We start from the raw sequence: 11009 nt of genomic DNA, 5'->3' as shown, positions 1-11009 counted from the left end.
TAATTGCGAAGGTTTTTAAAAAACCCTCGGTTTTGACTCTTCTAAAAAATTATGAAATTATTCTAAGTGTTGGGAAGGGGGTAATTGCGAAGGTTTTCAAGAAACCCTCGGTTTTGAGTTTTCCCAAAAAAACTGAAAATAATTCTAAGTGTTGGGAAATGGGTAATTGCGAAGGTTTTTTTAAAAAACCCTCGGTTTTGACTCTTCTCAAAAAATCTGAAAATAATTCTAAGTGTTAGAAAGGGGTAATTGCGAAGGTTTTTCAAAAAACCCTCGGTTTTGACTTTTCCCAAAAAAAATGAAAATAATTCTAAGTGTTGGGAAATGGGTAATTGCGAAGGTTTTTCTAAAAACCCTCGGTTTTGACTCTTTCCAAAAAATTTGAAAATAATTCTAAGTATTGGGACTAGGTAATTGCGAAGGGTTTCAAAAAACACTGGTTTTGATTTTTCCAAAAAAACTGAAAATAATTCTAAGTGTTGGAAAATGGGTAATTGTGAAAGATTTCTAAGTATCTTTCGGTTTTGACATCTCAAAACCGAAAGATATTAGAAAACTTTCGGTATTTCACTTCTCCATTTGTTAATTTAATTGGTGTTTCACTTTCTAATTAGCTTATTTAAATTCCTAACTAAGCTAATAAAGTATGTGTTATTTTTGAAGAGTATAGATTGTGATTAATTATATAAATGTATATGATTGTGTATGATTATATAAACAAGTGTATGTTTTGTGTTTGATTATATTAAGGATGTGTGTAGAGTTTGATTATTAGATGTGCGAGGATTGTGTAAGGATATGAAATGTGTTAAATTAATGATGTTCAAGCTAATTAGAAAGTTAAACACCAATTAAATTAAAAAAAAAATGAAGAAGTCAAATACCGAAAGATATTCAAATATCTTTCGGTTTTGAATGGTAATACCGAGAGTTATAAGTATACCTCTCGGTATTTGACTTTTTCATTTTTTGATTTCTTCATTTATTTTAATTTACTTGGTGTTAATTAGCTTGTCTAAACTCTTAACTAAGCTTATAAAGCGTGTGTTATTTTTGAAGTATATGGACTGTGATTAATTTTATAAATGTATATGATTGTGTTTGATTATATAAAGGAATGTATATGTTTGTGTTTGATGATAATAAGAATATGTGTAGAGTTTGATTATAAAAAGGATGTGTTTAATGATAATTATGTTGTGTTTTAAATAGATGAATGTGTGTTGTTGATGTTTTAAGTTAAAAAATCTAAGGTCAAAACCGAGAGATACACACAATTCTCTCAGTTTTTCTTTATTAAAATTTGTGTGAGGTCCATCAAAACCGAGAGATTTACTCATATCTCTCGAAAAAAATAACCAAAACCGAGAGTTATATATAAAACTCTCAGAAATATTATAAATCAAACTGAGAGTTATACCTAAAACTCTCGGAAATATGAAAGGGTCAAACCGAGAGTTATACCTAAAACTCTCGGTAAAACCCATTTAATTAAAAAAAACATCTTTCCCCTTTCCAGATCACTATCGCTCGCTTCTTCCCTCTCCCCTTCTCTGATCGACAGTCGCGCTCACCCGAAAGATGATCCATGCCGATAACGACAAACGCCGCCCACGCCCAATGCCGCCCACATCCATGTCGCCGATTGATCCTTCCGCTGCTTGTAGCTCGCCGTCGATCTTTCTGACGCCGTTGTCTCTAGCTCGTCGGCTATCTGCTCGCCTGCCGCTGGCTTTCTTCTCGTCAACTTCTAGGTTAGTTTAATTATATTTATATTATATGGTTAGATTTTAGGTTTGATGTTGGTTAGTTTTAGGTTTGATTTAGGTTACAGTTTCTTGGATTTAAGTTTGATTATGTTAGATTTAGGTTTGAATGATATTAGTTGTTATGTTTTATTTAAGTTAGATTTTGTTAGATTTAAGTTTGATTGATGTTAGTTTTATGTTTGATTTATGTTATATTTTGTTAGATTTATGATTAGGTTTGATTTAAGTTTGTGAATGAATTGATTTATTATTGATGTTAGTTTTAGGTTCGATTATTATTGATGTTAGATTTAGTTTGATTTAAGTTTGTGAATGAATTGATTATTATTGATGTTACTAATTTCATAAATAATTTATTTTCAGAAGGTGGGTGATATAAGACGGACCCCCTCTATCGTTGAAGTTTTCAAAGGAACCCGTATCCCAAAAGCTACAAAAGAAAACCCCACCCCGATCCTAGACGAACGAGCGCAAAAGAAGATTGTAAGTTAATTGACTTTAATAAAAATTATATATAGCTTATTTATATAAATGAAAATTAATTTCAAATGTGCAGGAAGAGATGGAGGAAGTAAGAAGCAATGAACCAAATATCTTTGACTTCGACTTGACGAAGAAAGTTTACGGACGCCAATGCATGGGACAGTGATCGGTATGTGATCCGACGTCCGCACCACACAAGAGGATCGTCGGAGTGGAAACAATTCTCAACGATCCACTGATCGGTTGTTGGAGGAGAATGAATAGCTAAAGGCGGATGTGAGACACATGGCGTTGACAATTGAGGAAATTCAAATGAGAAATATAGAAAGAGCGGAAAATGATTAGTGAAATGGAAAAGAGGGATAGAGAAAGATCGCAAAGGACGAGTCAAATGGAAGCGGAGGAGAGGATGGCATAAATGACGCAAAGAATGGAGAAATATGAACAACAAATTGAATTCTTAATGACAAACCCTCCCCCAGCTAGTTTAGCATTATAATTTTGAACAATTTGTAAATGTTTTGGTTTCGACTGATGACAGGTTGTTTGGATGATTGGGTTTGGTTTAGAATTTTAGAATTATAATGATCTTTTGGTTTATGAATATTATTGTATAGGTATTGCTTTGGCTGAACAAGTTTTGGTTACGCACAAAATGACACCCTATTGAGACATTTATAGAGGCAATACCGAGAGTTATTTGAAAAACTCTCGGTTCTTCCTTTAAAGAAAACCCGAGAGTTATTTGAAAAACTCTCAGTTTTTCCTTACAAGAAAACCCGAGAGTTATTTGAAATACTCTCGATTTTTTTACAAGGGGAAAAACCGAGAGTTTTTCAAATAACTCTCGGTTTTTCTTGTGAGGGAAATCCGAAAGTTTTTCAAATAACTCTCGGGTTTTTTTGTAAGGAAAAAACGAGAGTTATTCAAATAACTCTCGGTTTTTTCTTGCGATGAAAATCCGAGAGGTTTTTCAATAACTCTCGGGTTTTCTTGTAAGGAAAAAACCGAAAGTTTTTAAATAACTCTCGTTTTTTTTTTCTCTAATATCTAACCGAGAGATTTATGAAATTTCTCGGTAAACACCCAATTAGATTTATCGAAAATGGCAATACCGACGAATGCCGAGAGTTACCCAAACTCTCGGTATTATATCTATACCGACAGATATAGGTCCATTACCGAGAGTTTATACTCCGGTAATGACCCTTTTTTCACCGGTAATAAGAGGAAAGACACTCAAGATGTTGATCGAAAGTGGGGACGAACTGATAATTCTTTTGTCCGATATGATCTCCACCCCAAATACAATAATTATAATAATATATAAAAAATATATATAAATATATTTATATTATAATTTTTTTAAGATAAAAATAAAATAAAACATACACAACCTAAACTAATCAAATCATAATCAATATTATGATTTTCTCCACATACCTATGCTTATTAATCAAATTAATTATTAACTATAAAAAATTAGACAAATATTTCATCCTTTCTCTTTTCATTCTGTAAAACTTTCCTTTGAGTGATGATACAAGTTGTGAATGGGACGTGAATATTATCGTGAAGAGAGACGTCGTTTTAATTTTTAAATTTATTTGAGTTTGTTAAAAAAATTGTAACCCAAATGTTTTCCACTCTATTATATCATTTCGACAATACTTCACATATAATTTATTTTAAAAAATAGTTTAATTTTTATTTATAAATAAAATGTAAAATATAATTTTCTATATTACTTGCCGTGTTGACAACCCATATAATGACTGATAACATAATTTGTTAACTGCACACAGCAAAGATTTGAATATTCCAGGTTAAACTAGTAGTACTTCCTATCTATCATACTAAAATTAATAAACTATATTTGTCTAAACTTATATAATTAACTTTAGAAAGTATAATATCCATATATTTGAATTCTATTTATATTTAATAGAATACATACATAAGTTTTGGTGAGGTTTCCTGACATTGGAAATTGTCAATCTCAAAGATTATTAGTTTCTATAGGCCACATTTCATTTAAAACACCGCGTCTAATAGTTGCATAATAATCTGCGCATAATTTTTTCTATCTAATAATCTTTTTTTAATCATTTTATTCCACGTTTCTAAATTATTTAATATATTTTTAATTATTTTATTATTCTTTTTTTTTTATTTTTTCTTTATTTCTAATCATTTTATTTATATTCTCTTATTATTACAATTTTTTCTAATTATTTTATTCATTATCTTCTATCTATTTCTATTTTTTTTATCTATAAATATAAAATTATAAATAATAATAAAACTTAAATTTAAATATAGATTTCTATTCGCCTACAAATATAAGGTCACATGATAAAATTATTATATATATATATATATAAAGTGTAAATTGTAAAATTTATATTAAAGACAATTTGATAATAAATATAAATATTATTATTTTTTAAATCACTACCAAACCCCTCTATGCAAATCATTCAATGACGAAAATAATAAGTGTTGAGCTCGTTTATTTTATGGTATTTTAGAGTAAATTATATTTTTAAAAATTAAATTTTCATAAATACCCCCAACCATTTATATTTCACTACTAAAAATTAAATAGTAATAAATTATATATATATAATATATATATATATTTAAATTTGGTGTTATATATAACACTATAATAAAAATATTTTATAATATATGAGTTTGGGTTGTATATTTAAATTTTGTTTTCTAAAAATGGATATATATATATATATATTTTAAATTATATATTTATAAAAATTTAAATATTCATATAATTTATTGTTATTAATTTCTAAAAATTAAATTAATAAAAATATATATTTAAACATTTAACCTAACCTATATAATATTTAATTATTAAATAATATTATAAATAAAAAAAATAAATAAATTCAACGTTTATAAGCTGAATCAAACTTATCGCAGTGTTAGCGGTTAGCGATTAAATAAACTGAAATTCTAACCAACATATATGCGACTAAATTAATAAGCTAGCGTAAATAAGCCGAAAATAAATTAACCCTTAATTAACGCTAAGCATAATCTTTTTTCTGTCGATTTATTAGGATTACTATTGAGCCCAAATGTCAAAGTCGACAAAATCGAGTGTCACTTATTAAAAGTATTGAAAGAACGTATCGATATGTGGCAATCCTACCTCCTCACCAAAGCGGCTCGATGGGTCCTTCTCAAAACATTAATGAATGCTATATGTTGGAATTTTTAGGGTCACTTGTATAATAAATAATTGTGCATGTGTCATATTTAATATAAGCCAAATAATGTGATCTAATGTGAAATTAAGTTTATGGGCTTATGGGTGTATTTGTCATGAATATAAAGTGAGGATACCTGAGTGACATTTCTAATTTTATGAAGGGGCTAACTTAGAAATTGTCAAACCATAATAACTAACTTATTGTTGGTTATATGTAACGGTAATGGTCCCCATTTGAAGTAACGTCAATTCTCACTTTGCGTCCCCATCAACAGAGAGAAGCAAATCATATTGACTTACTCATCAGATGGAAGAACCATTCCATATAAGCATATAAGGAAGTACAAGGAAAGAATCATCAATCCATGCAAAGTTTAAGGAAAGAGAAGATTCACATCCATGCAATTAATAGGTAAGCTTCCGCCGCATTCAGATTTTAATTTCTCACATTAAAATTAGAATCTAATGAGGATAATTCTAACAATTGGTATCAGAGCCATCTTAATTTAAATTATGTGAAAAAATTATATCGGTTGTAGATATATATGCATGAAATTTATAGGCATGCAATTCATAATAAAAATAAAGCATGTTATAGGAATATATATAATATAATATTAATTGGTATAACGATATAAAGATTTATCGATTTATAAATATTTAGATTCTCTGGTTTTGTTAAGTTCCTAGATCTTTAAGTTTCTGTACAGAGGAACCGGTTATATATTAATTAATATCGTATGATGTTATCATGAAGATTGATGGGAAGAGATATTTGAATTATCTCATAATAAGATTCCTCCTCGGTTTAGGGATATTTAGATTCTCAGTAATCATAAATATATATATATATATATATATATATATATATATATATATATATATATTATATATATATATATATATATATTATATATATGCATGAATTTATAGATAATTTCATGTTTTCGGATTATATATATTGGTTTTGATAATTTCAAAGACATAATATTAGGTTATAGATAATTTCAGTATTTTCGGATTATATATTGGTTTTGAGGAATTTCAAACATAATATTAGGAATATATATTGATTTTGATAATTTCAATAAATTATGATGAGAATATATATATATATTTATATTTGAAAATTTTAATCGGATATATATATAGATTAATAGATTAAGGGATTTGAATTTTACGATAATTAAGATGATAAAATCCCTAAAAAGAATTTTCTCTCGGAATATATGGATATATTGATTTTTGATAATATCGAATAATTGAGTAAATATATATATATATATATAAAGATTTATAATATTATGTACTAATGTTTATTACATTTATGATAATTAGATTATCGTTTATGATTTTCCGTTAAAGGGGTTAAAGGGAGAAATTCTCTGTTGTTTTAAATTGACCATGTTTAGATTTTCTGTTAAACGGTTTAGATTTTCTCGTTAAAGGGGTTAAAGGAGAAATTCTCTGTTTTAAAATGACCGTGTTTAGATTTTCTTGTTAAACGTTTAGATTTTTTCGTTAAAGTTAAAGGGGTTAAAGGGAGAAATTCTTTGTTTAAATTGACCGTATTTTCAATTGACTGTTGATATTTGTTGTAAGGGATTAAATAATATATAATATATTATAAATCAAGAGATAATTAAGAATAATGTTTAGATTATATATATAAATCAATATATATAAAAAATTAGTTATATCCTTTATTTAGGATTAAAAGATTAAGGTTAATGATATATTAATAATTAATTAATAATTGATTTAGGCGAATATTTGAAATTTGGTAATCTTTAATTTAATTAATATAAGATTATTACAAATTTCAACATCAAGTAACATTTGGCCTATTAAAATTTTATTTTTTATAATAAAATAAATTACATGTTTCTTTGAAAGATTATATATTATTGCGTTGGGTTATATACAATAATAGTACATTTAAATTTAAATAATGATATTATTGTTCATTATTTGATTGTATTGATTGATACAAATAATCACCAAAGTGACAATGTTGTTAAAATTAATTCAAGACAATTTTGAATGGGTAGTATAGTGTAATTCATGTGATTATAGTTATTTGGCCCAAAGGCTGATAATTAATTGACAGAATTGCATTATACTTGTGATGATAAATATTAATATTATAAAGTCTTATTCATGTGAATAATTAATCCATCCAAAGATAGATTGATTATTTGACATGTCTTATTATTAATGTTTGATGCATTACACCAAAATATTATTAGCAATTAATATTACTGTCCAAAGACTTGATATTAATGTTGCATTAAGTATTTTGAGATGGGATAAATCATTATTTGAATTTAGTTGTTACTTAAGTTTATAAATGTGAGCAAATAATTTATCGAATATTCCTAAATAATTAAGGGCTATAATTTTTTATGATGTCAAGTTAAAGATATTATTTTTTATACGAGACTGCAATATTTGTTTTGAGGATATTGAGTTTGAGGGGAGAAATGATTGTGTCTTTAAAAATGATTTAGATCAATAATTTCTATTCTGGAAGATTTGATTTATATCTCAAGTGTTTTGACATTGATAAGGATTTTATTGATATTGAGGATAATGTTCAAAAAATCAAGAGTAACAAGACAATATGATCAAACTCATTAAGTACAAACTCAACAACCTCAAAATCAAGTGTCTTTAATGACAATCTAATTTAATTGAATTACTCTTTAAGAATAATTTATAGTACCCGTTACATATTTTGATATGGAGCTTCACCATAGTAGATGTTAAGGGGTTTTTTCAATAGAGTCATTGAAAAAAACAATTTGGTGCAATGAGAATACTTTGTGTCGAGAGACCAAATTAATATGGTTTGCAAATTAAAGAAATTCATCTATAGACTTAAAGAAGCGTCTCGTTAGTGATACCACAAATTTTACAAAATAACAATTCTCTCTTTTGGTTTTAAGGTGAATTTAATTGATTATTTGTGTATCACATGTTCAGTGGGAGTAAACGTCTATTTATGGTTTTATATATGGGTGACATTTTGTTTGTCACAAACTTTGCTTGACATTAAGTAGTCCAATTGTTATGAAATATTTGAAAAGAATTAAGAATTAAATGCTCACATATAGAAAGTCGGAAAGTCTTGAGATCATTGAGTATTCTGACTCCGATATTATGGGATGCCAAAATAGTATGAAATCTCCTTCGGTAATATTTTTCGCTAGCTGTTTTTAATCGTTTCTTGAAAAAGGGTCAAACAAACACTTATGGGCGTCATCCACTATTGCATCGAAATTTATGACATGTTACTGGGCATCAAATTAAGTGATTTTGACATCAAGTTTATTTAATGAAAAAATGATACAAAGTGAATAGATTTCTATAAAATATTATGTACAAACTCTATGGTATGAACCTCTTGGCAATAGGTTTATCACCTAATGTCTTCATGAGAATATGGCTCGTAGAGTGTCGTAGAGATCGATAATCTCTAACTTCGGTGGGAGTTTGTAGTTTGGTTGTCTTTCAATTTAGTTATTTTATAGATATTTATGAGGTTTTTTATTCTGATCAGAAATTAAGTATTATTCAGTTCATTATACTTTGTATAATTATGTTTTAAGTATGATCTCACTAAAGTCAAGTAGGACCAGTGAAAATTGACATGAAAAGATCACCTTGCATGGAATTTTCATTCCTCACATTCATGATATGATTGTCAATTAATTGTATTGATTTATGTGATCATTGTTGGGTCTAGTTGTGCTTAAATACAACGACGAGCTCTTTGGTCCTATATTGATATGTTTAATTGATAAAATTGTTTATACAACATATGATTGAGATGACATAAAACTTCAGGTGCATTATGGTTGATACATTTATTTTTTGTACATACGTGACCCAGTGGGAGATTGTTAGAATTTTTAGGGTCACTTGTATAATAAATAATTGTGCATGTGTCATATTTAATATAAGCCAAAATAATGTGATCTAATGTGAAATTAAGTTTATGGCTTATGGGTGTATTTGTCATGAATATAAAGTGAGAATACCTGAGTGACATTTCTAATTTTATGAAGGGGCTAAATTAGAAATTGTCAAACCATAATAACTAACTTATTGTTGTTTATATGTAACGGTAATGGTCCCCATTTGAAGTAACGTCAATTCTCCTTTGCGTCCCCATCAACAGAGAGAGAAATCAATTGACTTACTCATCAGATGGAAGAACCATTCCATATAAGTATATAAGGAAAGTACAAGGAAAGAATCATTCAATCCATGCAAAGTTTAAGGAAAGAGAAGATTCACAATTCATGCGATTAATTAAGGTACGCTTCCGCCGCATTCAGATTTTAATTTCTCACATATTAAATTAGGATCTAATTAGGATAATTCTAACACTATACCGCTAGACCTTCGATGTCGGTTATCAAATAGATTGAGTGGCTTCAAAAAGATTTTGTTTATAATAATTCTGAGGGTTCAAGTATTAATGTCTTGTGGCATTGAATAAAATCGTTAAACCAAAGGTGGGTAGAAGCCATAATGTATTAAAGTTGATGAGTTTCAATCGCGCACTCCTTATGAAATGGTTACTGGGATATCATAAAGAGGCTTGTATATGCCCCCAAAGTGATTGGGGAGAAATTTGATGACCTCGAGTTCAAGGTGGTCACGCTCCCCATCTCGTCTAATTGAATAATGTAGATCATGTGTATTTCGTAAGATGTCGTCTCTTTTCGTTGAATTCTGTTTTGGATTGGTTGTTGTTTGGGTCCTAATTCTTTTAGCTTTCTTTTCCTTGTCTTTTTTTAGTGGGTGTTGAACCAAAATGTTTTGGTTGCAGAGTATTGGCTTGATATTTAACTGTCACATTCCTTTTTAGCTTATATTCAGTGTAAATCTGATGTGTCGAACGACTGATTTTGAAAAAAATTCTAATTCGGCTCTATCGGTCTTAAAACGATTACAAATTCTTGATTTCTAACTGTGAGGACTCAATTCCTAATAAACGTGTCTTGTTTGACTTTATCCCTCTCAAAATCTCTTGATTTTGTTGGTTAGTTTTTAAGGATGCCCCATTTATGGAAGTTCTATTAATGTGATAGAGAATTACTTCTACTAGCAAATGTTTGTTTTGTAAGTCGGCAACCGAAAGTTTGGTGCATATATTTCTTCTTTGCCCAGTCTCAAGTAATTAAGGTGTAGTTTTTTGTGGCTAGTTTATCTTCTAGTATTGTATCCTCTCATCTTGTATTTAGACTCTCTCATAGCTGGATGGGGTGGGCTGATTTGCAGAGGAACGTAAATTCCGGACCTCCATTTTGTGTTCATTGTTTGGACCAATTACATTGAGTGTAGTTAATGCATTTTAAACTACGACAGATTGGGTTTACTTAAAGTTGCAACCGTACGGCAGACCTCTGTGGCTCTGCGGAAGAAATCTCAGTTAAAGTACTATGGCCCCTATCATCTTTTGCAACGGATTGGGGCAGTTGCATATCGCCTCAATTTGCCAGATGAAGTCA

Source organism: Impatiens glandulifera, chromosome 1 (assembly GCF_907164915.1).
Source record: "Impatiens glandulifera chromosome 1, dImpGla2.1, whole genome shotgun sequence".
NCBI lineage: Eukaryota > Viridiplantae > Streptophyta > Magnoliopsida > Ericales > Balsaminaceae > Impatiens > Impatiens glandulifera.
Note: the sequence above shows the minus strand (reverse complement) of the source record.